Here is a 15,891-nt window from a genome sequence, read left to right as displayed (position 1 = left end):
TGTTGGGACAGAGACAAACAACACCATTTCAGTCCCATCCCTACTAAACATGTGGACCAGAAAAAACCCTCAAAGGTTTTTATCATATATTTATCTTATAATTAATTCCTAAATTTATATGCCACTTGATTGTTGTTGTTGTTTTAAAAACAAACAAACCTCAAAGTGTGTTAGAAAAGGGTAAAACAATAAAAAGTTAGAACAGAATTTTAAAACTCTTAAAGATGCATTGGTTTGAAATACCTGCAAAAGTCTCTACCTATTTTTTATATTTTTTATTTCTACTTTTTAAAATTTATACATTTCATTAGTTTTACAATCAAAGTTTGACTTCTTTCCCCCTCTTTCTGCGGTTCCTTCAATTTATTTTTTAATATCTTTTGCATGGAGTGCCTGGCGTGCTCTGGTCCGTGGGGTCACGAAGAGTCGGACTCGACTAAACGACTAAACAACAACAACATCTTTTGCATATCCAAATTAACTTAATTTGCTCATTTATCCATATTCTTTAAATATATACTGCAGGTTATTGCATTAATCTTGCCAATGTTTTTATCTGTTTACAATTTATCTGAAAATATTCAATAAACCATTTCCATTCTTTTATAAAAAGTATGTTATCTTGATTTCTTATTCTCCCGGTAAGTTTCGCCATTTCTGCATATTCCACAAGTTTTTGTATCCATTCTTCCTTTGCTGGGACTTCTGCTTCTTTCCAAAGGTAGTTCCTACCTACCCTCACACACGATGCAACTAGAGGTGAACCAAATTGGGATGGAAGTGAGGAGGCATCTGATTAAAAAAGTAGCTTGCTGAAAAATGTGGCCCTCAATTTGGGGGAGGGTGGGCTGTGAAACAGGGCAAACATCTGCGTCCAATCAGATTGAGGACAAGAAACACTGCCCTCAGTCTGATTGGCTTTTGTCACCATGATATCATGAGTGGTCCATCTCAGTGGTGGCTGAAGCCTATTGGGAGAAGGTGGGAAGCACTGATAGGAAGACCAACAGAAGCTGTCACCAGATCCATCTAATTCTAGTTTTGTCCCCATCCGTCTCTCTGCTGAGTTACAAGAGGGGAATGATGAGGCTAAAGGGAAGAAAGTTGATATGTAATTCCACTTCCTGGGCTGGTTGTAAGAAGGCAGGCTGAGGGCAGAGTTGAGATTGGTGGGGCAGTGCCCCATTCTCCTTAATGGGGTATCCTCCACTGCTACAACTAGCTCGAAATTCCAAAATTAGTGGTCTAATCCAATGGTAGTAAAGGTAAAGGGACCCCTGACCATTAGGTCCAGTCGTGACCGACTCTGGGGTTGCAGCACTCATCTCGCTTTATTGGCCAAGGGAGCCGGAGTACAGCTTCCGGGTCATGTGGCCAACATGACTAAGCCACTTCTGGCGAACCAGAGCAGCGCACGGAAATGCCATTTACCTTCCCACCGAAGCGGTACCTATTTATCTACTTGCACTTTGACGTGCTTTCGAACTGCTAAGTGGGCAGGAGCTGGGACTGAGCAACGGGAGCTCACTCCGTTGCGGGGATTCGAACTGCCGACCTTCTGATCAGCAAGTCCTAGGCTCTGTGGTTTAACCCACAGCGCCACCCATGCTCAATCCAATGGTGTTGATGTTTTAAACAGCACACAAAAATAACCTTGCACCCAAGATGCATTTTTTCTTTATTGCAGCTAACACCAGCTTGGCCACAATAGTGGGTTGTCTATTTGTGCCCTTGGGGAGCTGTATTCATCAACTGTACATGAGAATCAAGGCATTTTAGCAGATGGGCCTGTCTGAAGATATCCAGGAGGTTGCATGTGCACCAAATGTGGATGAATTCTGGCAGGACTCCTGCCAGAATTGGCCAAACAGCTGCCCAGTCTTAATTTACATGCTGGTGCTTTCATCAAACCCGGGGAGAGTCGCAAACATGACGGAAAATTATTCCTGAAAAGCAGAGGAGAAACTGTCAATTTGCAAGATCAGGGTTAGCAGTAGTGTAGCATCTTTTCATAAACTGTTTTACAGGATATACATGTCAAGTTCATATATAATCTGTTCTTCAATATAAAAAAGCAACGAGATGGCTACATTAAATTAAAAGCACACACATTTGTTGACATGTCTTCTTGTGCCAATAATGAATAAAAGTAAGCAAATTCCCAAGTGATTCATTATTGCCTTCCATCTTTTGACTTAATATGGAGGCAATTTCAATAGGATGGCATTCAGGGAGTTTAAATTCCAGCATTTTATGTAGTTTACCATGCAATATTATGCATATTTTCTCCGATGTCAGCTGAATTCACTGAGACTTCTTTCCAGTTGTGCGTAGGACTGCAGCGTTATTCTGTTCATGTAGGAAATAAATTCCTTAACATGAATGATATAAATTATATACGAGATAAAGTCAGGATAGCTACAGGAGATTGTGATTAGAGCAACAAAAATATGAGTGGATCTCAAGGATTCTTTATCACTGTTAACCTAAGAATGCTGGATCAGACTAATGGTTCATCTAACAGGGTAGGCAACCTAAGGCCCGGGGGCTGGATCCGGCTGAATCGCCTTCTAAATCCGACCTGCAGATGGTCCAGGAATCAGCGTGTTTTTACATGAGTAGAATGTGTGATTTTATTTAAAATGCATCTCTGGGTTATTTGTGGGGCAAAGGAATTCATTCATTTCCCCCTCCCAAAATATAGTCCGGCCCACCACATGGTCTGAGGGACAGTGGACCAGCCCATGGCTGAAAAAGGTTGCTGACCCCTGATCTAACCAACATCCTGTTTCTTAGAATGACCAGCCAGATGTTTTTGAAAAGTCCATTAACAGCTTTCTCTGCTGTTTGTTCCCCATCAACCAGCATTCAGAGATGGTCTACCTCCAAACATGGCTATTCAGTTTAGCCAACATGGCCAAAACCTGTCACAACATGAATTTATCTTCTGTAAAACCATAAACTGGCAGCCAATCAGTACATCATCATCATCATCATCATCATCATCATCATAATTTATTATTTATTATTTATACCCCGCCCATCAGGCTGAGTTTCCCCAGCCACTCTGGGCAGCTCCCAATCAAGTGTTAAAAACAGTACAGCATTAAATATTAAAAACTTCCCTGAACAGGGCTGCCTTCAGGTAGGATAGCTGCTTATTTCCTTCACATCTGAAGGGAGGGTGTTCCACAGGGTGGGTGCCACTACCAAGAAGGCCCTCTGCCTGGTTCACATATTTGGACAGTGAATTCTGGGCATCAATTACATCTTCGTAGGGGGGTGGGATGTAGTTTTTCCCATCGGTTCTGAATCTACTTTCCAATATATCTCATTTGGGTGACCCAAAGTTGTAGGGTTATAAGGGGAGAAAAATGTTTCTAGTAACTTTCTCACATTCACATCATTATGAGTGCCTGCTATGTACCAGTTTAGTCATCCCTTTTTCTAAACTAAAACGGGTGGAGACAAGAGAGAGATCAAAACTGTTTCCCATCCTGGACTACCTCTGCCTCTGTTTTATCCCAAGTGTTTAACAAATTACTAATCAAGAGCATGTACTTCTAATACTTTATTTATAAAAAAAGTATTACAGTAGTACCTCGGGTTACATGCGCTTCAGATTACATACGCTTCAGGTTACAGACTCCGCTAACCCAGAAATTATTACCTCAGGTTAAGAACTTTGCTTCAGGATGAGAACAGAAATCGTGCTCTGGCGGCGCGGCAGCAGCAGGAGGTCCCATTAGCTAAAGTGGTGCTTCAGGTTAAGAACAGTTTCAGGTTAAGTACGGACCTCCGGAACGAATTAAGTACTTAACCCGAGGTACCACTGTAATTTAAAATATCAGCTGGAACGGCTGGAAGTCAAGTCACTTGGTGGGTGTCCTTCTGGGGTAGGTGTGTAGGTATGTTGATATGTATAGTATAGGTAGATATTATATAGAGTAATGTGGGTATGTTTTATGTTATGAAAATAAGGTAGTGTGTTGTGTACGTGTATTGTGTAAATGTATATGTATGTGTTTTATATGCTTAAAAAATAAAAAAAATCAGAAGTTTGTTTGTGTGTTTTGCTACATTTATATATCACCTTTATCTTCTAAGGATCTCAAGGTGGTTCTCCTCCCCATTTCATCCTCACAAAAACCCTGTGAGGTAGGTTAGGCTAAGAGGTGGTGATTGGCCCAACGTTACATAGTGAGCTTCATGGCTGAGAGGGGATTTGAACCCTGTTCTCCCAGGTCCTCTATTCCAGCATTCTATCCATTAAGCCACGCATTGTTGTTGTTTAGTCGTTTGGTCATGTCCGACTCTTCGTGACCCCATGGACCAGAGCACGCCAGGCACTCCTGTCTTCCACTGCCTCCCGCAGTTTGATCAAACTCATGCTGGTAGCTTCGAGAACACTGTCCAACCATCTCGTCCTCTGTCGTCCCCTTCTCCTTGTGCCCTCCACCTTTCCCAACATCAGGGTCTTTTCCAGGGAGTCTTCTCTTCTCATGAGGTGGTCAAAGTATTGGAGCCTCAGCTTCATGCATAAACCCATACAATTAAAAAAACCCCATATAGACATTTTATATTGCAAACATAAATTCCACTTAGTCTAAGTAAGGTTTGTAAATTAACAAAAGTCATTGTTCAGTCTTTTGACTTATCATGTGCTCATTCCATTATCCCACTGTAAGGCAGTATCATAGTACACTTCAATATCTGGCATAGCCAAACCTTCTTTTCTAGCATTTAGCGTAGCATCACTTACCCTTCCGATTTTCCTAGGAAGAGCTTAACAAAAACCTGCCTGGACAGGCTTTTATACTTGAACAAGTTAGCAGAGGTAAAGAAACTTGTTCCGCAGGCTTCTTGCCAGCATAAAGTAAGTGATATAGCTTGTTAAGAGCAGCTATGTGGAATCTATGCATTTCCGCATGGCAGAGTTTGGTCCTTGTGGGATTCATTATTCATTGCTTTCTGTTGGTAAAATTGTCACCGTCCCACTGAAATTAAGCATTCCATTTTGTAGATTCGGGGGGGGGGGAGAGGTTGAGTATAGTAATTTAATTCACTGACATTGTAAATGCTTGTATGCATTACTATGTGTTTAAATTTGATTGGTCGGTAATGGAATTATTATTATTGGTTTTTCAGTTATGCTTTATTATACTTACAGCTGTACAACATAAACTAAAATTAATTGTTACCAATAAACTAATACATTAAAAAACACAAAAAACACAAACATTTTGACAATCAATTTTCTTCCAAAGAACGGAATTCTAGAGCTCTCATACAACTGGCTAACATTGGTCACAGGGGAGGTATCTAGTAAAGGAGAGACTCCATTTTATTTGAAGCAGTATGAAGGTGTTTTAGAATCCACTGTGAACACTGCTAACTTGAATGGAGCGTTGGAGTGCTTCTTCTCTGCTTGAAACAGAGTGAATGTGCTGGTCCTGAGGGTTAACCATGCAGCGAGGTCTGAGTCGAGTCAGAGGTCGAGGGTGCGGTATGGAGGCTGTCTGTCAAAGCTGAAGCGGGGTCCAAGGCAGGGAGTCGGGTGAGGTCAGGAACTCTGGCAGAAGAGCAGGACAGGGTGCAGGCAGGAACAGGCTACCAACAATGTTGCTCCGGCAACCTGGGACTGGTTGGCTTTTATCTGCCCCGAGGCATAGGGCGGCCCCAGTCCACAGGTGACTCGCCTCTCCTGGCCTGGAGGAGAGCACTCCTCCTGCGGGAACTTAGTTCCCTCCGCCTCTTTGCCCTGAGCCTCTGCAGCTCAGGAGAGGCTGGAGGGTTACCGGACCCAGAGGCAACCTCAGCTTCCCCTGATGGGGCTGAGAGTGGAGCACCTGCAGGCAACGGGTCCTCCATCGCTTCAGGAGCCAGAGCAGACTCAGCTGGTGCCTGCACCTGAGGATCCAGCCCAGGTGAGGACCCTCCAGGCTCAAGCCCCAGCCCCGGCTCATCTGGTTCTGGAGGCGGGGACTCCTGTGCAGGCTGGGATTCCTCAGGTTCAGCCTTCGAGTCCGAATCCCAGGCCATCACAATGAAGCTGCAGGGGAAGGTAAAAGTGGAAATCTCTCATAGCGGTTGCAAGGCATAGCCTATTTGAGATTCAGAAGGCTGAGTGCTGAGCTCTGGAAAGAGAGAAAAATAGTTAGCCCCAAAACAGAAAATGAGTGAGGTCCCAACTAAAGAAGAATGGCAACTTAAGTTATAAAAGTTATCTTAAACATCCTCGTACCTATGGGACCGCCTCTCCTGGTACGCCCCATGGAGGACCTTACGGTCTGCAAATAATAACACCTTAGAGATCCCGAGCCTCAGAGAGATTAGGCTGGCCTCGACCAGGGCCAGGGCCTTTTTGGCCTTGGCCCCGGTCTGGTGGAACACTCTGCCACAAGAGATCAGGGCCCTGAGGGATCTGACATCTTTCCACAGGGCCTGCAAGACGGGGTTGTTCCACCTGGCCTTTGGTCAGGCCTCAGCCTGACTCCCCTTTTTCTTTTTGTATAAGAACTAATATGGAAGAGGCCTCCCAGAATTCTCACAGGCCCATATAAGACCAGCATAAACAGTTGGGCTGATGAGCACTTACTGTTCCCAACCCTAACCCTGCGGAAAGCCATCTAATTAGACTTTAATTTTATTTTGACCTGTTTTTAGGAAGTAATTAATTGTTTGATTTTATACTAGTGTTATATATCTGACGTTAGCCGCCCTGAGCCCAACTTTGGCCGGGGAGGGCAGGATGTAAATAGAAGTTTATTATTATTATTATTTCATTATAAATTGTTTCCCAGTAGTTTTTGATTATTTTGCAATTCCACCACATGTAGTAAAACGTGCCCTCCTTCTCTTTACATGTGATCTCTCATTCATTGGAGGTTTTTAAGCAGAGGTCGAATGGCCATCTGTCATGGATGCTTTAGCTGAGATTCCTGCATTGCAGGGGGCTGGACTAGATTGCACTCAGAACCCCTTCCAACTCTACAATTCTTTTATTCTGGCATACTCTTTTTTTATATATAAATTGTTATTAGTTTTTTTTAACATACCATTTTCAACAGTAATTAAACATATTTTTACATCTTATTCAATTTTTTTTTTACTTCCATCAGTCCTGTCTGAAAATTTTCCAGTCTAATCTCTTAGTATACATTTCTTATTTTCCCTGTTACAGTCATACCTTGGGTTGAATGCACTTCGGGTTGAGCATATTTGAGTTGCGCTCCACGGCAACCCGGAAGTAACGGAGCGCGTTACTTCTGGGTTTTGCCGCTTACGCATGTGCAGACGCTCAAAATGACATCACGCGCAAGCGCAGAAGTGGCGAAAAGCGACACGTGCGCAGGTGTGCCATCGCTAGTTACGTTTGCTTCTGGATGCGAATGGGGCTCCGGAATGGATCCTGTTCGTATCCAGAGGTACCACTGTACATTTAAAACTCATAACCAGTATCTCTACAGTGGTACCTCAGGTTAAGTACTTAATTCGTTCTGGAGGTCCGTACTTAACCTGAAACTGTTCTTAACCTGAAGCACTTTAGCTAATGGGGCTTCCGGCTGCTGCCGCGCTGCCGGAGCCCGATTTCTGTTCTCATCCTGAAGCAAAGTTCTTAACCTGAGGCACTATTTCTGGGTTAGCAGAGTCTGTAACCTGAAGCGTATGTAACCTGAGGTACCACTGTATTCTTTATCTACTTTGTAGCACTTCATATATTCCTCCTTACAAAACTTCTTGTAGTCCTACCAGCGTAATTTGTTGGTTACAATTGCTTTTCAAATAGTTCATATACTTCTTCCAATCATCTGTAAATCTCTGGTCCCACAGGTTTCGAATCCTTCCTGTCATTTTGTCCAATTCTGCATAGTCCATTATTTTCGTCTGCCATTCTTCTTTCGTCAGAATTTCTTCTTGTTTCCATTTCTGGGCTAACAATACTCTTGCCGCAGTTGTTGCATATAAAAACAATTTAACATCTTGCCTATTAATGTCCTGGCCTATTCTGGCATACTCTTACCCCTGTTGTTCTTTTATAGCAGGCAGCGTACATGCGCCAAATAATCTACCTTCAATATGGTGGGCAGAGCTACGCTCACTTTAACAACCAATAGGAACAACAGAAAATGATCACACACGGCTCCCAGCTTTTAAAGTGGTCTCCCTCTGGTGTATCACTCTGTTTTGCATTGAGGGGTAGCCTTGTAAACATGTGAAAGTTCCTGCTTATACAGATTTAGCCTGTTGCCGCAGGTCTCCAGATGTTAAACATCTGAGCTTGGAATAGACAGAAGCATTTGCAAGATCACTCTCCATGATCACATGTATTGGGGATTGAACAACCCAGCATTTCACAAAATGCAATAGGCAAGGTTTTTCTTTTCCTTTTAAAAAGTTTTTATTTATACTTCTCAAGTTCATTCGTTTCATTAGTTTTACAATCAATTCAACATTTCAAAGTTTGACTTCCTTCCCCCTCTTTCTGCGGCTCCTTCAATTTATTTTTTAATATCTTCTGCATATCCAAAGTCATTTAATTTGCTCATTTAATTGCCTACTTTAAATATATACTCTTAGGAAAGTGCGGGTTATTACAATATTTTTATCTGCAATTTATCTGTAACTATTCACTAAACCATTTCAATTATTTTATCTTGATTTATTTGTTATCTTGATTTCTTATTCTTCCTGTAAGTTTCGCCATTTCTGCATGTTCCGTAAGTTTTTGTATCCATTCTTCCTTTGTTGGGACTTCTACTTCTTTCCACTTTTGGGCAAGTAGCATTCTTGCTGCTGTAGTAGGATACATAAATAAATTTCTATACAATTTAGGTAGTTCTGCCCCTATAATTCCCCAAAGAAAAGCTTGTTTTGGGTTTTTTTAAAAAAAAACAAAAAACAAAAGCTATTTTGAACATCTCTTTCAATTCATTGCATATGATTTTGGCAAGGTTTATTTTTGAACCGTTATTGTTCTGGTAAATGATGGGTGGAGAATTGGATCTGGCCAAAGACTGGATTTGTAACACCCCCATGGGCCAACTTTGACAGGTGAAGGCAGTCATTACAAACAGGCTACAATCTGCAGGCGTGGTGTGATGGCCTGGGATTCGGACTCAGATGCTAAACCTGAGGGATCCCAGCCTGCACAGGATTCCCAGCCTCCAGAACCAGGTGAGCCGGGGCTGGGGCATGAGCCTGAAGGGTCCTCACCTGTGCTGGATCCTCAGGTGCAGGCACCAGCTGAGTCTGCTCTGGCTCCTGAGGTGATGGAGGACCCATTGCCTGCAGGTGCTCCACCTTCAGCCCCGTCAGAGGAAGCTGAGGTTGCCTCTGGGTCCGGTAACCCTCCAGCCTCTCCTGAGCTGCAGAGGCTCAGGGCAGAGAGGCGAAAGGAACTAAGTTCCCGCAGGAGGAGTGCTCGCCTCCAGGTCAGGAGAGGCGAGTCACCAGAGGATCGGGGCGCCCTATGCCTCGGGGCAGATAAAAGCCGGCCAGCCCCAGTCCCAAGTTGCGGGAGCAACATTGTTGGTGGCTAGTTCCTGCCTGAGCTCCTGACCCACCCTGGCTTCCTGCTTGCATGCCTGTTCCTGACTTCACCTGACTCCCTGCCCCGCATCCAGCTTCAGCTACTACAGACTGCCTCCACGTTGCACCTTTGACCATGGACCGGACTTGGACCTTGCCTCAGGTTAACCCACAGGACCAGCACATGTGGGTTAGATTCAAACTTCACCTGCAAACGGACAGCACAGATCAGCTGATTGGCGCTGGCAGTGAGCTCCCTTGGCTGCAACGGAGAATTCCAAATGGGCAGCTCCTTGATGCAACCGATACAAGTGGAGCTTGCTATTGAGGACCCCCATTTTGTTTGTTTGCATGCATGGGTGGCATGAATCCAAACCACCACTGCAAAGGGATTTGCTGTAATTAAGTGGGGAGTTACTTAATGCAGCTCATCCTTGTATGTCAAGGTCCCCAAGCCACCCCCTAAATAAATCACAATTCACACAGAAATTTTTGTTTAAGGTTTTTGGCAGAATTTTGGACACAACTTTATTAAAATCCATGTGAGTGGTTGCTTAGGCATTGGTTACAACTATCTGTCCCCCCGGCTGGGGACAGAACTGACTTCTGGATTCCAGCAAAAGCCAGTAAGGGAAAACAATACTGGGGAGAGAATGGGGCTGGGCACCATACCATCACCCCTCCCCGCAAGCTCCCAGGGGATTGCACGGCCCTAGCCCCTTGCCGGGATACGGACAAAAGCATGGCAAACCCCTGGATGCCTTTAACGGAATTCCCTTGCAGCAGCAGCATTGGAGGGGCAGGCACAGCCAACCCTTACCCCTCCACCAACCAATTTATAACCAATGCCTAACCGCAACCTTACAAGTTGTGACGATTTGCTACGCAGTAGGCAAAAACCAAATGGCACCAGCCAATCTACCAAATGGACAAAATTCCTACCAGGCCCCTGCCCCCAAAGCAGGCGACCCCATGACAGGCATAGCAAGGTCAAACGCAACAGCCCTAAATTAGGGAGGGTGGGCGGGCGATCTGATGCACGCAGCAAAAGAGACTGAAAAAACTGTGTGCCAAGAATATAAAACCTTCAGGCCATCCCTCTAAATGGTAACATCAAAATCTCCCCATCAACCCAAACTGGCCCGATCACAATCATGGCCATCCAAACAGTCCTGCCCAGTAACCAAGAGGGGGTGTCCTGTTAGACCCCACTGCAACACGTGCTCTTCTTGAAGAAGACGCTTTGTATGATCACTGACTAGTGCTGACAGCAAGCTCTCTTGGCTGTGGTAGGGAACTTCCAGCTGGGGAATTCCTGAATGCAGTCAATTCCAGTGAGGCTGACTGGTGCTACTGCAAAGTGCTGCTTACAAAGGAACCAGACAGGCCAAATTTGTGGGCCAAATTCGTACTCTTGTTGGGCTCACCAGTTAGCGGTTCCTTACCCCTGCAGTATATATTTAAAAAGGGGAAGGGTAAAAGTGATTTCTCCTTTGAAATTGGCACAGGACACAGTATTGCAGCGAGTATAAAATAAAGGAAGGGGGAATTAGCAGCAGAACAAATATAAATTTGCATTATGTGGACCACATCTTTAAAGTATGGCATGAGAAACAACATTGTACATATGAGCAGGAAAGCTCCAAAACCACAAGGTGGTGTTCTCAATGTTCTGTGGCAAGCTGGTCCATCAATCTGAAAAGTTCTTAAATCAGAAGCAGAACTGGAGCGAGTACCGGCAGTGGATTCAGTTCTGTCTCCCCACTGAAAAGGCACAGCAGGTAACCACAGGAAATCTGTTGTGCATCTCTCTCCATAGCTACACCCAGACAATGTTCCTCTTAATGTTGCATGAGATCATCTACAAATAAAAATGTAGTAAGGCTGCCATATGGTCTGGCTCTCTATATGCAACATAATAAATTAAGATTTGCTTTTGTTCTTTTTTAAGTACAATTTTACAGCTTGAAAAATGAAGGAAGATTGAAGAGACCTGTGTTCTGGAAAGCTGAATTTGTGTGTGTGAGAGATATGAACAGTATAAGCTAAACAAGCTATAGCTTAGGGCCCCACTCACTTGGGGGCCCCAAAAAAATTAAAGGGAAAAAACTGGATGTACATTTCCAAAACAGAAGATAAAAAAATAAAAATAAAACCTACGTACAGCAACGGTGTTTTGTGTTGCGTAGGCTCCTATGATGTAAGTAATGGGCCCCGCCTGCTAGCCTGCTCCCTAAAATATCACTGGTTTGCTCGTTTCTATATATAGGGTGCCTACATTCTGCATGGACTAGTTGCATGGCAACATGTGCAAATGGCTTTAGATACCTATTAGGTCCATAAATTCCATCTAGCATATATTCAACACAAAAACCAGCGACAATTTGTTGTTGACAAAGGACAGCTGGACATATAAAGGGTCCCATTACCTTCAGTAGCTATGGGCCTAATCAAACCTAAATCTGGCCCTGAGCATGGGCCAGCTACAGTATCTCTTGCCTTCAGGCTGTCAACAGTTGCAAAACCCTTTCTCTGGTAACTCCCATGGAGGTAACACAGTTTATCAGATCTTTATATAATTGATTTAATGCGTCATTCCCCAATACAAGTACCTTATACAGGGTATAAAATCGGGAGCTGCTCCCTGTACAGCCTGCTGCAACACCAATGAGAGGTGCTTAAGGTAAAGGTAAAGGGACCCTTGACCATTAGGTCCAGTCGTGACCGACTCTGGGGTTGTGGCGCTCATCTCGCTTTATTGGCCGAGGGAGCCGGGGTACAGCTTCCGGGTCATGTGGCCAGCATGACAAAGCCGCCTCTGGCAAACCAGAGCAGCGCACGGAAATGCTGTTTACCTTCCCGCTGGAGCGGTACCTATTTATCTACTTGCACTGGTGTGCTTTTGAACTGCTAGGTTGGCAGGAGCAGGGACTGAGCAACGGGAGCTCACCTCGTCGCGGGGATTCGAACCGCCGACCTTCTGATCGGCAAGTCCTAGACTCTGTGGTTTAACCCACAGCGCCACCCGTGTCCCTATGAGAGGAGCTTACTTTGAACCAAATAATAAAGACATGTTGTACCCTCAAGAAAAAATACTCAAGAGAATCTCTAAAGATCAGCTTGTAAACAGACACATGCGAGGACCGATAATACCCGATAAACCTTCTCGGTAGTGGCGCCCGCCCTGTGGAATGCCCTTCCAGCAGATGTCAAAGAGATAAACAACTACCTGACATTCAGAAGACATCTTAAGGCAGCCCTGTTCAGGGAAGTTTTTAACATGTGATAATCTACTGTATTTTTGGTTTTTATGGAAGCCGCCCAGAGTGGCTGGGGAGGCCCAGCCAGATGGGCGGGGTATAAATAATAAATTATTATTATTATTATTATTATAATACATTCTCAAACCCTGTGATAATAATTCTAGCAAAAGAACATATAGGTGACCATTTCCACCATAGTCCCATTATAAGGGCAACCAGTGCTTTTTTTCTGGGGGGACACAGGGCTACACATACCCCTAAACATTTTTGTGAATCTTTGTACTTTTGTCCATTTACTGTATTTATTTTCCCCCATTTGAGCTATAAAATGGTGCTTTTCTTGAGTCAAAATGAGAGTACCCCTAAACATTTTTAAAGAAAAAAAAAAGCTGTGAGAACAACATCTGAAGGAACTCCAGCAGCAAATTTACAACCTAGAAGGTTTGAAGTTAAACCATTAAAATGGGCCAATATTTAGATACGGATTAAAAAACATTAAGACATGTATTCAAGAGTAGACCCAAGCCACCCCCTGTGACTGTCATATATGACCCATTGGTTAATGTGTTTAGCTTCTGCAAATCCCTTGTTTTAATTTTCTCTTTAGCTATACAGTGGTACCTCGGGTTAAGTACTTAATTCGTTCCGGACGTCCGTTCTTAACCTGAAACTGTTCTTAACCTGAAGCGCCACTTTAGCTAATGGGGCCTCCTGCTGCTGCCACACCGCCGGAGCACGATTTCTGTTCTCATCCTGAAGCAAAGTTCTTAACCCGAGGTACCATTTCTGGGTTAGCCGAGTCTGTAACCTGAAGCGTATGTAACCTGAAGCGTATGTAACCCGAGGTACCACTGTACATTTAGTTTGCTTCAAATCCACCGACCACAAACAAAAGGGAAAGGAAGCAAGGCATTTCTCCCTGTTACCGTAACTCTTTTACATGTAGACAGTTAAGAGCCTACCAACTCCTAGTGACTTGGAGGAGGCAGGAGAATAAATTCAGAGCCAATAATTAAGATATATCTGGGCCAAATAAACTTATATATGGATAAACTTACTTATATGTATACACTTATTTAGGCAGATAAATAGAAGCCTCCTCTGTACCCGGCTCAGACCTGCCCTTGTGGTGATAGTCTCAAGAAAATACTGGAAAGGATTCAGGTATTCCACCTTACCTCCTCCTTCCAAGTCCCTGTTCTCTTTGCTATCACTGAAACACAGAGCTAAACACTTGGTTTCATATCCAGTCTCTCAGCGGTTATCAAAATTCCCTGTTTTGCTGTCTTTGCATCTCATGTCAGATCTCATGAGAAATACCACCACAAGTGACCTGGACAGAACAAGCCGGCATTGCCTTTTATAGGCTAAAGTCTTGTCATTCCTTTCTTTTTTAAAATTATACTTTTTCTTAAATTTCTGTTTTACATTCTAGAATAGTCACTTAAACACCCTTAAAATATCAATGACTTTCCTTCCTCTCTTTCCATGGTTCATTTTGCACAACACAAATCCCTGCATATTTTATACAAACCATTCAGTATTCCATTATAACATCCATCAAAACTTATTAACACTGTTGAATTTATCTTAATGCTGCCCACATTTTCAAATAGTTTTCTTCCACATATTCAATAAATATTTGCCAATCTTCTTTAAACGTATGTTCTTCTTGTTCTCTTATTCTATATGTTAGATCACAGCTGTCAACTTTCAGATTAGAAAATAAGGGATCAGCAGCCCCAAAAATAAGGGATCAGCAGTCTCACCTGTCCCGGGGACAGTCTACGGGATATCTAACAATCCGGGACAGCAGCGGGAAACGACGCTGGAATAAGGGAACTTCCCGCCAAAAAAGGGAAGGTTGACAGCTATGTGTTAGATCCGTAAACTGTGCATATTCCAACAGTTTAAGTTGCCATTCTTCTTTAGTTGGGACTTCGCTCATTTTCCGTAAGTCTTGTCATTCTTAAGATCCCATTTTTAAAATGCCAGGCTTTTCTCAACCCTTTATCCTTCAGATGGAGGCCTCTGGTAGAAGCCTTCAGGTGCCGTCCTCACAGAAGATTGCGAGGGACCAGAACACCCCCTTCAATATTTAAGTCACCAATTACTTCCCTGTGAACACCATAAAATGAGAGGCCTTAGCCATAAATTGGGCCATTCGTTCCCTGCCAGTATGAGAGCCAGTATGGTGTAGTGGTTAAGAGCGGTAGTCTAGTAATCTGGGGAACCGGGTTCGTGTCTCCGCTCCTCCACATGCAGCTGCTGGGTGACCTTGGGCCAGTCACACTTCTCTCAGCCCCACTCACCCCACAGAGTGTTTGTTGTGGGGGAGGAAGGGAAAGGAGAATGTTAGCCGCTTTGAGACTCCTTAAAGGGAGTGAAAGGCGGGATATCAAATCCAAACTCTTCTTCTTCTTCTTCTTCCTGCATTATTCTCCATTTAGTTGCTGACCACACCCCTCCTTCAATGGAGGAAAGAAGAAACCCCCACATTACTTGGTGGTATTTGTCACTGCAGCGCTATACTTTTACTACTGCCCATCAGAAAGGCTCACAATCCCCCCACTCCACTTGTCAAGGATCTTGGGATGACACTTTCCTGGCAGAGAACCAACACGGCCTGATGTCCCTCTTGTGGGAAGGGGTACCTTGGCATACGCTGCCACCAGATGTGCAGGCTGCCCCTATGTTGTCTCTGCTGAAGTTCCCCTGAGCTGGGGGCGAGTTTGGCTGCTGCCCAACAGCAGGGGAGCCGGTTGTTTGACTGGCTGCTACGCCAACCCAGGAACTAGGAAGGAACCCAGCTGCTCAGTATTGAAGAAGGGGCAGGGTTGCCAAAAAAGCGCAGCTGAATGCAAACAGTGGTCAGTGCTGCAGAAAGGAAGCAGAGTTAAAGGAAGCAGTGGAGGACAGGTCTAAGGAATGCGGGTGGCACTGTGGTCTAAACCACTGAGCCTCTTGGGCTGGACGATCAGAAGGTTGGCGGTTCAAATCCCTGACAGAGTGAGCTCCTGTTGCTCTGTTCCAGCTCCTGCCAACCTAGCAGTTCGAAAGCATACCAGTGCAAGTAGATAAATAGGTACCACTGCGA

This window comes from Podarcis raffonei, chromosome 7, assembly GCF_027172205.1.
Source record: "Podarcis raffonei isolate rPodRaf1 chromosome 7, rPodRaf1.pri, whole genome shotgun sequence".
NCBI classification, from domain to species: Eukaryota; Metazoa; Chordata; class Lepidosauria; order Squamata; family Lacertidae; genus Podarcis; species Podarcis raffonei.
Note: the sequence above shows the minus strand (reverse complement) of the source record.